Source organism: Nuphar pumila, chromosome 3 (genome assembly GCF_984573655.1).
Source record: "Nuphar pumila chromosome 3, dmNupPumi1.hap1.1, whole genome shotgun sequence".
Lineage (NCBI taxonomy): Eukaryota > Viridiplantae > Streptophyta > Magnoliopsida > Nymphaeales > Nymphaeaceae > Nuphar > Nuphar pumila.
The window spans coordinates 7,035,028-7,048,350 of NC_143251.1; positions in this window are offsets into that span (position 1 = coordinate 7,035,028).

The window sequence follows — 13,323 nt, forward strand, 5'->3', positions numbered from 1 at the left end:
GTTGGTCTGCCGTTTGATTGTTTGGCGATGATGAAGCTTCTACATAAGAAAAGTTGCACATATAGATGTCGCGGTTGGGGACTTTGAGACACTTGTAGTGGGTGCATGCCCTCAAAAAGTGGGTGACTCCCCTCCATGTAGTCCCCAGAGTTTTGACAATCGTTGCTCCTCAGCAATACACCGGAAGGAGGGTTTCACTGTTGTTGGCTGTAGGCCTCTCATTGACCCTTGCCATCGTTGAAACCTCCAACTTCAGCTTCTCTGTTGAGAACCCTGTCATGGTTGTTGTCCTCCTCAACAGTGGATGTGGCCTCTTCTCCAGCAACAATCAGTGATATCATCTGAGGTTCGATTCGAGTGAAGGTCGAGTCTACTGTAATGCTCGCACACCTGCAACGAGGCTCTGATACCATTGATAGATCTTGGATTGAGGTGTGCGTCATAAAAAATAATTGGAGAAGAAGAGTGAGTAATTGATTAACGGCCTGCTTAAGAAGGATCATTGATAGAAATATTGAGACCTCTGTGTTGTTTTGCAGAGGCAGGGGCTGCAGATTTTAACCTTTCCATGATAGCCGTTATCCAGACCTAACTGACCCATTGGATTCCCAAACATGCTAAGAATCTAGTGTGTAATGGGCCCACTAGTATCCACATATCTCAATGCCCACTAATTAAGTGGGTCATTGGATTTCATGTGAGACCCATTTGACTACACTAGATTCATATCAGGATCCAATATATTAGAACTCTAAAAAGTGCAGAGATCTAAAGCTTATGATGAGATCTCTATTCATGTAAAAGACAATGCCCACTGGCAGATCTTTGAGATTTGAGGCCACCCCCATGGCCTCAAATGAAAAATATATATAACGGTTGAGGGCCTTCAATTTAAAAAAAATATAAAGAAAAATGAACCTAATAAAATATGCCTAGAGCCTCAACTTCTCTTGAGCCTCCCCTGGTAAAAAGCCTCTACCAACCAGTAGAGGCCTCACAAATGGTGGTAGAGATTTCCTCCATAGGTGGCTTATTTTTCTTTGTCTATATGTTGAGTTTGAATAGGCTTATCTTTTTTTATCATGTGAAAAGTTTTCATGGAGTTTTGACATTTTTCGGAGGTGTGGCTCAGAGTGTCTGGAACCTGGATCCATCATTTAAAATATGATGGGTTTCATCGTTCATTCAATCCTAACCATTTATTGGATTATATTGGGTTGAATGTGTCATTGAACTCATCCTATTTCAATTGACGGGATCCATAGTGTCTTTGGGCAAACACATCGTGCAATATTATTGCACAAATATTTGTGCATTAAGCACCTGATCACCCTCCATCTTGGGGACACGGCTTGTCAGTTATGGGGGCTAAGGCCTGATAGAGGGCAATCAGGTGCTTAATGCACAAATTTTGTTCCATGTACTCCACCTTGTCGCCCGTGTAGTACACTAGAGCCCTCTCTTTTAATTAGATGGAATCACACTAGAGTGTACTCTGACGGTCCGTCCGGCTACGAGCATTGGATCTGATTCCCGTTTTTAATAAGGGTGCAGCCATCACGTGCATGGTTTCCCATCGTTGGGTTCGAACACTGCTACGAACATTGGATCTGCTTCACGTTTTACATAGGGAGTTCTTCCTTCATGAGATTTTTTTTTTCTGTGCAAAGTTTTCATAGTGTTGGCCCATTTGGAAGGGAGTCCGTCCGTATAAGGGTTTAGGTTGCGGTGGGTGGAGTCACATTTACATTGTGGGCCTGTATATGATGCTGCCATGTCTCTTATTTTTTTCTTTTATTTCAGTTATACAACTCATCTTTTCTTTTGATTGTTACTGATTATTTTACCTCACTTTTTTTCCATTAATCGTACAATGATGTTGTTTTTCTTTTTTGTCAGAATGAGCAATTTATTCTTTTACAGCCGGATAAAAACATTCAGTTAGATTGTGTTACTGCACCTTTGTAATCTGTGGTCCATCTTTCCTCCTTTCATTTTCCAATACAAAAGATGCACTCAATATTTGAAAAATGTGTTATTTGTGTAAATGGATGCTTCTGAGTTCTTGGTCTTAGCATAGACAATTCGTTAGGGATCAACCTTTGGATTACATTATTAACCGAGCTAAGTGGTGTTCATAAGAAACACACAATGAACAGCCACGGATGACTTTTAAGTTCATTTTCTAAATGACCTGATTTGGTTTTCCCTGAGACATTGGCCAGCAAATGAAGACTTAATGACATCTTCCCATCAAACTTGGAGTTGGGATCTGGTGCAATCACATTGCACAAACTTTGTGCATTAAGCAGCTGATCGTCCTTTATCCGACCTTGGGCCCTATCCTCAAGATGGATGAGGTGATCAGGTGCTTAATGCACAAATATTTGTGCAATCATATTGGACCTGATCTTTTCACTCAAACTTGCACTACCAACCCCCACCACTCTATTCCACTTATCAAATCATGGGATCATCTGCACTCTCGTTGGAGGAAGTATTGTTACTTGAAAGAGTAACAAGATGTTGTGGCAAGATCTAGTGTAGAGGCAGACGACGTAGCTATGGTGATTACAACATGTGAATTAACTTGGTGAAAAACTCTCATTACAAAGGTTGAGGTCGATGTGAAACTTCTTATGGAGTGATAATCAGACACATTTCCTCCAACCTGGTCTTCCATGATAAAAGGATAATTAATATGAAAGTAGACTATTTGTGAGAGATAGGGAAATCTGTACACTGAATGAGAAGTCTGAGAATCTGCCAATTATCACTTTTATAACATCCTCATCGTCACCTGATCTGATCTCCATGAGGACAGGGGCTTGGGAAGAGTAGCTAGGATCCAACATATTCTATGAATACACATAGCATCGCTCATGTGGCATCCAATTATCACATGCAACATTGGTTCGTGCTACTGAGCTTAGGTCCTGGGCTAATACCTCTATTCAATTTGTAACCCACCTCAGCTTCAATTTGCTTTATACTTCAACTCGTTTCAAACCCAAACCATTTTTGTACCCAATCCAGAGGGTTATACTAAACCTAGATCTATATCTGAACTCAAAACCATCCGATCCAAGTTTCGATTAAGACCCACATTTTTCAATATAAAAATGATAAAAAAATATCATTTTACTGGGTATGGTCTGAGTCTTGTTCATGTAGTTCTTATCAGGTTCGGGTATGGTTTTTTTATAGTGGACCTGATTAATTAAACATGAGTCTGGACCGGATACCATATCCGAAAACTGAGTCCAAGTCTGATAGCACCTGAGTCAGAGGCAAACCCGACTCGTTCACTACAAGAAAAATGCTAATTAGCGACAAAAATTTATGACAAATTTTTTTTGTCACAAATTTACAATAAATTAGCTAGAGAAAACTATATGTTGCTAACATTCAAATTATTTGCCGAATTAACGACGAAAAAAATTATGTCACGAATTCGTCGCTAATTAGCGATGGATTAACGATGAAAAAACTTTCATCGCTAATCTATCGCTACTTAGAGACAAAAAGTTTTTCATTGCAAATCTGTCGCTAATTAGCGATGAATTAGCGATGAATTTTTTTTGTTCGCTAATTCTCAATACAAGAAAAACGTTGAATAGCGACGGAAAATTTCTGTTGTAACTTCACGACGGATGAGTGACAGAATTTTTCTGTCGCTAATTAGCGACGGATTAGCGATAAAATTTTTCCATCACTACTTTTCGATTTAAACTGACCCATCTAGGGCGCGAAATTCTCTCTCTCTTTCCCCAGCAAAAGCCAGAGTACAGGTAAACCTCACCATCCTCTAATCCTCACCATCCATGCCATACCAGATTCTCCCTCCCTCCTCTTCGCAAACCATCATCTCTGCAAACCCAATTTTCTCCTCTCCTCTCTCACTTTCAGGTAACAACACAAACACAAGCGCAAATCTTTAAGTTAAAAGCTTAAAGAATGAAGCATGTATCTTCTTTCCCTTTTCTTTTTTTTCTTTTGTTCTCTTTCTCGTTTCTATGGTTTTTTGGTTGGGTTTTGCTTTGTGGGTGCCTCTTAAAAAACCCTTCTGGCAGAAACGCAGGGTCGTACGGGTCGCGACTTGCCTGGGATGGCGTGTATGGATGGGTGGAAAACCAGTTTCTGGCAGGACAGCTAAAGCAGCAGAGGGGATGACTTCTTCGTGGAGGGCCTCCTTGACTTCTCGAACGAGAACGACTTCGTAGCGAAGGAACGCGAGGAAGAAGAGGAGTCGGAGTCGTCGGTGCTGGAGGACCAGGCCGGCCTGAGCTCTCTGGTCTCGAACGGCTCTTCTTTCGTCGGTTTCGCCGACGTTCTTAACGGCAGTGAGCTTTCCATCCCGGTAAATGGTTTTCTTTTTCGAGCATGGCTTTCCGTTCCCGACCTCTGTTTTTTCGGCCTAACGATTTTGCTGGGGGTTCTGGTTTCAGGTCGACGAGTTGGCTAATTAGGAGTGGCTCTCTCACTTCATCGAGGATTTGTTCTCCTCCAAAATTGGTTCGTTGCAGTACTCATCAGAATCCGGCGAGGTGACCCAGGACTCGGTGAAGAAATGCGGTTTTCCGATCGAAACCCGGGTACCCATGAGGCCCTGCAGCAAGCGGTCCCAAACCGGTTGGGTCTAGTCCTTTCGAGAAGGGTTCTCTGATTCGTCGCCCCCCTCGTCATGTATCGATCCGATTTGAGTTGTATCAGTCAGAAAGAGGGGATCAGACAAGCAAGAGAATCAGGTCAGGAGGGCACCGGAGAGCGTGTTGGTTCAGAGGTGCAGCCACTGCCTTGTGCAGAAAACCCCGCAGTGGCGGGCCGAGCCACTTGGGTCTAAGACCCCGTGCACCGCTTGTGGGGTGCAGTACAAGTTCGTCTTGTTGCTGCCGGAATACCACCCGGCAGGGAGCCCGACTTTCATAAGCGATGTCCACTCCAACAACCACCGAAAGGTCTTAGAGATGAGACGCAAAAAGGAGATGATAATGATGATGTCGCAGGTCTCGCTAGAAAGTTGTTTGCCGGCAGTCCGGAGCTGTTAGTCGGAATACTTGCAGTGGTGAGTGGTGTTTTTACTGCATTAAAAAAAATTAGCGACGGCTATTATCCGTCGCTAAAATAGTGACGAATTAACGAAGGATCATGTCTATCGCAAAACCAAATTCATGCTTATTTAGCGACAGACTCGTGACGGATCATGTCCATCGCTAATCTGTCTTAAATTAGCGACGAAAGTAATGACAGATCAGTTCTGTCGCTAATTAGCGACTAGAAATTTGCAACGAACGCTATCCATCGCTGAACAGTTTAGCGACGGATTAGCGAATCTACAGTTTTCTTGTAGTGGTTGACACCCCTACCTGACCTAGACGTGAGCCTGTTTCATAAGATTTACTACGTACCTATTCTTCTGTATAAACATCATTAGCGTTAATCCAATTCATAATCTTTTGAATTTACAAGTTCTTATAGCTAATTTTTTGTTTTTTTATCTTGTTAAAGGATAATAACGGGTTCAATTGAAAGCAGCTCTGTAATAAAAACCGAACCATTTATATCTTACCAGATGCATAGTTGAACCCATTCACCCATTTGGGTCAACAATCTTAGGCGTACACATTTATAACTGACCTAATTAATTTATGCTCCAATCCGTTACCTGGATGTGAACTAAATTGGGCGGAATTCAGGTCTCGTTCTTAGACCAATTCAAAATGGGTCTATTTAAATCCTGGCCCATTTATGCCCGGCCCGATTAGGGCTTTAGCCCGTTAGCTCATTTGGGTACACCAATTTCAGTTATACTCAAACCCGGATCCAGACCCAAACCAAATTCTGTCTGCTTCGTGTGTATATATATATATATATCCAACCTGCAACTTACTTCGTGCCAGATTTTTTCAGGTGACAACTTATAACTTACTCGATTAAATAAATGCATTGTTTTAGAGCTCTAAGAAATAGGATTATAAAAATATATATATATTTAAATTATATTTTTTGTACCTCACAATTTTATGAGTCAGTCAGATACCTATTCTTCAGATTCAGCTTGCTGAGCCTATTTTGGAAGCTTGAAAGAGCCCTTTATGAGCCGAACATGACCTGAGCCACGAGCGGCTCGACTTGCTTCACATCTCTACTTGGGAATGGCTTTTTATAAATAGTGGCAAGAGTTCAAAACGGCAAAGTGTAGTGTATAATTATTAGGATAAGTTAGAGCCTTTTTGTTTTCCTCATGTTTTTTATCAAAAAATAAATAAATTAAGAATTAACAGAAAGCTTCCGGCTGTTGATTTACCAATTGTGAAAACTAGAAATTTTTTTGTTTAAATATTTACCAAAAGTTATGGCAATTAATTTTGAAACCTATACAAACGTATAAACCACGTGGCTTAATTGAATTATCCAATATATATAAACTCTATAAAAATAAAGGAAATTTTCAAATTCCACCAAAAGTTTCGGCCTAATTCATGTACACTCCAAACTTTTTAGAGTTTGTAAATGCCCATCAAAGTTTCTACCTGGGTTAATCAATTGACCCCAATTATAAACTTGTTTTGAGTAAAAAGTTTATTGCCTACAATGGCAATTGAACCCCTGACATCCCCAATAAAAAATAAAACACTAAGCACTATACCATAAAATTCAATTTAATTATTTTTAAAAATATATATAAAGCTTAAATTGTAATAAGTTAATCAACCCAACAATCTCTAGACCCACCAATAGCACAACTGAGTCTCTGAATCGAAACTAAATGCATTTTCATTTAACCCAAAAGTCAATTTGACAAAAGTTTTACTATTTCAAGAAACTAAATCAATTAGTTATTGCCATGATGGTGACTAACTAGGTCTGCTTGGTTCCTCAATAGCTGACCCGATAAATTAACCGATCCGCTATCCGAAACCCTAATGGCTCTGTTTGCAAACAGTGTGCATCTGGCCAGCTTAGTCAGCTAGCTAGGCTTCTTATGTCCGGCTTGACCAAACGTCCGTAACCCTCTCTAGACTTGATCAAGGACTAGCTTCGCTTCTAACTAATCTTTGGAACTCTTTTTTAAGTGGGCACATCAAGTGCTTGAACATAAAAAAAGGCAACACGCAAGCTGGTCTCTCAGTTTGGGGGTATTGAGTTAAATTCTGACATATATCACAAAATATCACAGACTCAAACGCCGATAACCAAAATAAAATACAATATTTTCACAATATATATCAGCTATTTTGAGAATATGGTTCTTTTATCGCAATATTAATGAGATAAAAATAGTTTTATGGTACTTTTGTAACATTTATATATTAATTACACTTTTATATGTATTTATATATATTCTTTATATTTTTTACATGTGCGAATATTTTTTCTGAGATTTTTCTGAGAAAGCTAAAATTTTCAACATATTATGAGATTTTCCTGGAGGGCAATCTTTTTCGAGAACGAGGTTTGTGACATTGGTCATAGTTAACCAACAAGTGGGTGCTCTATGAATTGCCACGTGCATTTCCAAGCTAACAGCCCGAACATGTTATCATTGCAATATGTGTGACGTGTCCCAACATACGAGTGTAAAAATAACTAGATTAATACCAACTGGTGGTAAGTTCAAAACCCAGTGGTAACTGTAAGTTGAATAATAACTGGTGGGGGTCAGCTTGCCTTTCAAAATAAAAAAAATAACTAGATTAATGCAAAGGAGTTGGAGGTAAAAATTCTAAAAGAACAGCTTAAAAGGATTAAGAAGATGTGATTTGTTTTGTGTTTGCCTCAGCTCCACCAAGAGTACGGTTAGTTCAGGCAGGCCCAATTTTAGTGAACTTTTTGCACCTTACATGAACCCAGATCCAGATCCTGCTAGGCATGACATGTACTGGTTGGCCTAACCTGGTGGAGCTTGACTTCTCTTCAAAAAAATGTGTGGTTTGTTATGACACAAATTGATTTGTTGTGGAACAAGATATGCCACAGTATGCTCCATGTCCTACAAATCCAGCATGGCCCCAAAAATCATGTTGGGCGTACCAGGCAATCGGGCCACGTCTTACAGGATTAGATCAGATCAAAATCCTACTCATTGAGAGCTTATCCGTAGGTTTGTTAGGTTTGTCGAGCCCTTTAGCAATCTTGAAGTTCTTCAAACAATAAAGAGAGGGTGGTGTATGTTCACCCCCGATGATTCACTGAATCCCACGTCTGTGTTCGGGGTCACAAAAAGCACCACGTATATAAGCACATGGGGCTCGTATTCCCGTGTATGTTGACATCACTCAGCATTGGAGTCTAGTTCGGTTGCAAAGACTTAAGTACCCTTTCTTGCTATTTTTGCTATAAAACGACGGTTTGAGAAAATGACAAAAATGTTCTTCATTCAAAAAAAGAAAATAAATGGTTCAAAAAAAGGACAAACATGTCCTTCATCTAAAAAGTCGAGGATGATGTTGACTCTTTAAAGTCTACACAGTGAAATGAACCTTAGTCGACGATCCGATGGTGATCCGGCGAAACGATGGTGAGTCGACGATCCGATGGTGAGTCGGTGATCCGATGGTGAGTCGGTGATCCGATGGTCATCCGGCGAAACGAACCTGAGCCATCAAAAATGTATGTTTGAACTTTTCATCATCATTTTCTTCTTCTTCCTTCTCCGTAAAACACTGTAAAACTCTCTCTCTCTCTCTCTCTCTCTAGAGAAGAAATCAAGGAAGGCAAAGAGTTCCCCCTAGAGAAGGCCATGAACATCAACTCTCTCACTCTCTCTCCCTTCTCTTTTTATTTCTGTGCACATCCAGCAGACGATCCTACATTGCTCCATCAAACACTGACTCATCTGCACACTGACTGTAGCAACGTTCAACTTGATTCGTTGTGGAGCCTGATTCAGAGTTTTTGCCCTTACAGAAGGGGGGTTTGGGGGCTCCTCCCAGTGTGGGTAGCATCGTTCAACTTGATTCGTTGTGGAGCCTGATTTAGAGTTTTTTCCTTACAAGAGGGGGGTCCAGGGGCTCCCCCTTGGCGCGGTCAGCGAGCAGGGGTCTAGGGATGGCCGCCCCTAGCGGGGGGTTCGAGGGGCAGCGCCCCTCGGATCATTTTTTTTGGGCCTTATATAAATTTTTTATTTTCTTTACCTCTTATAACTATCGAAAAAGAGCAATAAAGCATTTTGTTTAATCGTGGGGCTCATGTTTCCTTCGGTTGTTTCTTGCTCGAGGTTTTCGTAACACTTCTTCCCACGATTTTTCTTTTTTTGTTTCTTTCCCACGATTTTTTCAATGACTCCCCTACAGTGATTTTTAGTGTTGTCGGGTCTCCAACGAGCCCCACAGCAATTTATAGTGTTGTTCGGTCTTCCAACAACAATTTGTAGTATTGTCGGGCCTTCCTACAGTGATTTATAGTGTTTTCGGGTCTCTAATGAGTTTCACAACGATTTATAGTGTTATCTGGCCTTCCAACAATGATTTGCAGTATTGTCGGGCTTTCCTACAACGATTTGCAGCATTTTCGGGTCTCCAACGAGCCTCACAACGATTTATAGTGTTATCCGGCCTTTCAACAACGATTTGTAGTGTCTTCCACAAATCACTATAGCAATTTATAGTGTTTTTGGGTCTCCAACGAGCCCCACAACGATTTATAGTGTTGTTGAATCTCACTATAGCGATTTGTAGTGTCTTCCGCAAATCACTATAGCGATTTGTAGTGTTATTCAGTAAGTAAATCGCTGTAAATCGTTAACCGAATTAGGACTAAATTGTCAGGGCCATATCTCCCTAACCGGAGGTCATATTTCAAATCTTTAAAAAGTAGTGTCTTCGTTATTGAGTCTAGTTTATTCTTGTAAATTTTTAGTGATTTCTATTATCATTTTAGTCCCAATTTTAACTAAAAATCAGATCCTTATTATTCTGTGTTATTTGAGTTGCACGTAGCGGTTACTGGTGTTTAACTCTTTTGTCATGGCGTTTAAAGTCATGTCTCCTTGTTGGAAGCAGATCAGGTCATGCTGAAAATGAGTGTTTTTGCTCATGCTGACATCGTGGCCATCCGATTTGCATTTTAAAAAACTCAAAAGTCAACAAAACCACGTGGCATTAATAAAAAATGCAAACAGACGGCCACGATGTCCGAATGAGCAAAAGAGCTCATTTTCAGCATGACCTTATCTGATTCCCTCTGTGTTTGCATTAGTTGGCTTCTGACATACGTATCTTGCATATTTATGTATGTTATTAATACTGAAGTTACTTGCTATTAAATTTTATCTATATCCCACCCTCCAAATTTATATTGCTTATCATATTGCCATGTACATATTTATATCAAGTAAAGCATGTATATGAAATGGTTTATTCTGTAATAAGGTAACAAACGAGAGAGAGAGATGTTTGCAAAACTAGGTCAGTGGGGGAGAGCAGATCCAGTACTGGCCCCAAGTGGTAGCTGCCACGTGTGCTGAAGGGCTGACCCACTCTTCCATTGGTTGTTGGCCCACCCTCTGGTTGCCACATGACTTACGGTTGGGCACATCTGCACATCTTTCATGCATTGTTGAATCCAGGTTCAGGCGAGATGGGCAAGACCCACGTCCATCTGCATCTAATGGACCTGGATGCCACTAGGAATGGCAGTGGGGCGGGGCGGGGCAAGAGAAAAGGTCTCCACCCCCTCCCCGCCTCAAGATTTTATCCTCCACCCCCGCTCCGCCTCCCTGGCGGGGATGGATTTTATCCTCCACCCCCGCCTTCATCTACGTTTCATGTCCTCCATCCCTGGTTCAAACGGGGATGAGGCGGGGCGGGGATATTGCAGGGAAAAGTGGTCGGGGCGGAGCGGGGCGGGGAAAAGTGCACATCCATCCCCGCCTCCACCCGCGGATGGGGATGGATTTTAACCTTCGTCCCCGCCTCCATCCTCGTTTCATACCCTTCATCCCCGGTCCAAACAGGGCGAGGCGGGGTGGGACCCTGCTTTCCCCCAGTCCACTGCCATCCCTGGATGCCACGACCTATAGCCGTATGCACTCAAAGAAAATGTAACCTTGAAGGCCAATCTCTTATCGAAAATGACCGTACCACACTTTAAAAACACTGTGTTTTCATAAATGCCTTACTAATTTGCCCAAATTATTCTCTTGCACAAATTGTGGATTCTCAACTTTTAAAGAAATTTTTATCCTTTGCACAAGCAAACCTACTGATGTGTACAGCGTTAGGTGGTTGCAACGACTCAATAACTATTAGATTCGCGGACCTGACAATATTCATAAAAAAAAATTATAAATATTATTATCTTGAATCCAACAGAGGAAATTTACATCTGAAATGTGCAAACCTTTTGAAATTCAACAAGTTTGGTGCGAACCTTTTATAATTTAAAATTTTGAACTCGGCATATTCACGCCATACATTTGTGAATGTCCTAATCTTCGCACAGACAACATGCAAACATCTTTTAAGTAAAAAGTCACATAAAGTCAGGATGCCCGCAAATGTATGTCATGACCTTTACCAATGTATGTTGTAAATGTTCTCACCTTCCCATACTTTTTTTATCCTAGTTTGGCAGGTTTGTATCATACATTTGCAAACATCTCGACTGACACTTAGATAACATAAAAACATCTTTTAACTAAAATCGCATAAAGCCAGGATGTTCGCAAATGTATAGTGTGACATTCACAAATACTCTATGTGACCTCCTGTTAATGCAATTTTATCATGTATTTCAAAAATATGTGAACTTTGGTTTGCATTAAAATTTTAAGTTTTTTTTTTCTAATCTGGCCATACAAATGCTATACACATGCTTGGTTTTATAGAAACCAGTGTTTAGATTGCCCGATTATGATAAGCATGTTTTTCTACGTAGGGATGCAAATGTGTTGGATTCAGGACCGCGGTTTTGTAATTTTTGGCTGTTTTGAATCCGACTCCCTCATGTATTTAGTTGTTCTAGATCCAACCTGTTTGCATCCCTAATAGTGCATAAAGGCAACAGTACAAAATTTTCCTAAAACATTCAAGCCTTAAAACGCAATGATATTTTTTTGTCGATTTCCTAGCAAATGGGTTATGTTGAACACATCTATAGGGTGGAATTTGCCAAAAAAGTATTAGAAATGAAAAATATTATACCAAGAAATCTTCATGAAAGACTTTTTTTGAGAAGAAAGAAACATATTTTGTTATAAATCAAGCAGCGTAGACAAAGAGAATGCTTTTTTGAAAGGGATGATTGACGCATCTTAAAGTGTTGACATATTAAGAGTAGGGATGGCAGTGGACCGGGGGAAAGCGGGGCCCCGCCCCGCCTCGCCCCGTTTGGACCGGGGATGAAGGGTATGAAACGGGGATGGAGGCGGGGGTGGAGGATAAAATCCATCCCCGCCGCGGAGGCGGGGCGGGGGTGGACGTGCACTTTTCCCCGCCCCGCCCCGACCACTTTTCCCCGCAATATCCCCGCCCCGCCCCACCCCACCTCATCCCCGTTTGGACCGGGGATGAAGGGTATGAAACGGGGATGGAGGCGGGGGTGGAGGATAAAATCCATCCCCGCCGCGGAGGCGGGGCGGGGGTGGAGGATAAAATTTTGAGGCGGGGCGGGGGTGGAAACCTTGTCCCCCGCCCCGCCCCGCCCCACTGCCATCCCTAATTAAGAGTCAAAAGATGAAAGCGAGCAAATGATGTAATACCATGTGATCCCAATTACACTTAGGCATTTAATGCTCTAATTGACATTGAAAAGTGCAATATTATATGATACCAACTATTGGCTTAAGAATACTCTAATTGACGTTGAAAGTCCAATTTTCATTTTTATATAGGTGACGAATATAGTAAATACATTTTCGCTGCCGGTCTTGTTTTAAAACTATATTTTTTATTAATCATATTAAAAAATAGATTAAACAAATGTTATTTCCTGTATACAAAGAAGGACATGAATTTGTAAATCTTTATGCATATAAAAATACTCTTTTGCATATATACAACATAGCATACTCTGTATATAGATTGAAGAAAGAAAGATATTTACATATATATATATATATATACATGTATTAAAAATGAAGGAAGGTATGCTTAACAAATGTCAAAGTTGACTTGATATTTGCTAGTTTTAGGCAATTAATTGTTATATTAAAATGAAAAAAAAAGAAGAAGCATGCTTAACTAACTTTTGGCTTGTTTACATATATATATATATATATATATATATATATATATATATATATATATATATATATATATATATATATATATATATATATATATACACACACTTTTGAGATATTACCAAAATGGACAATGA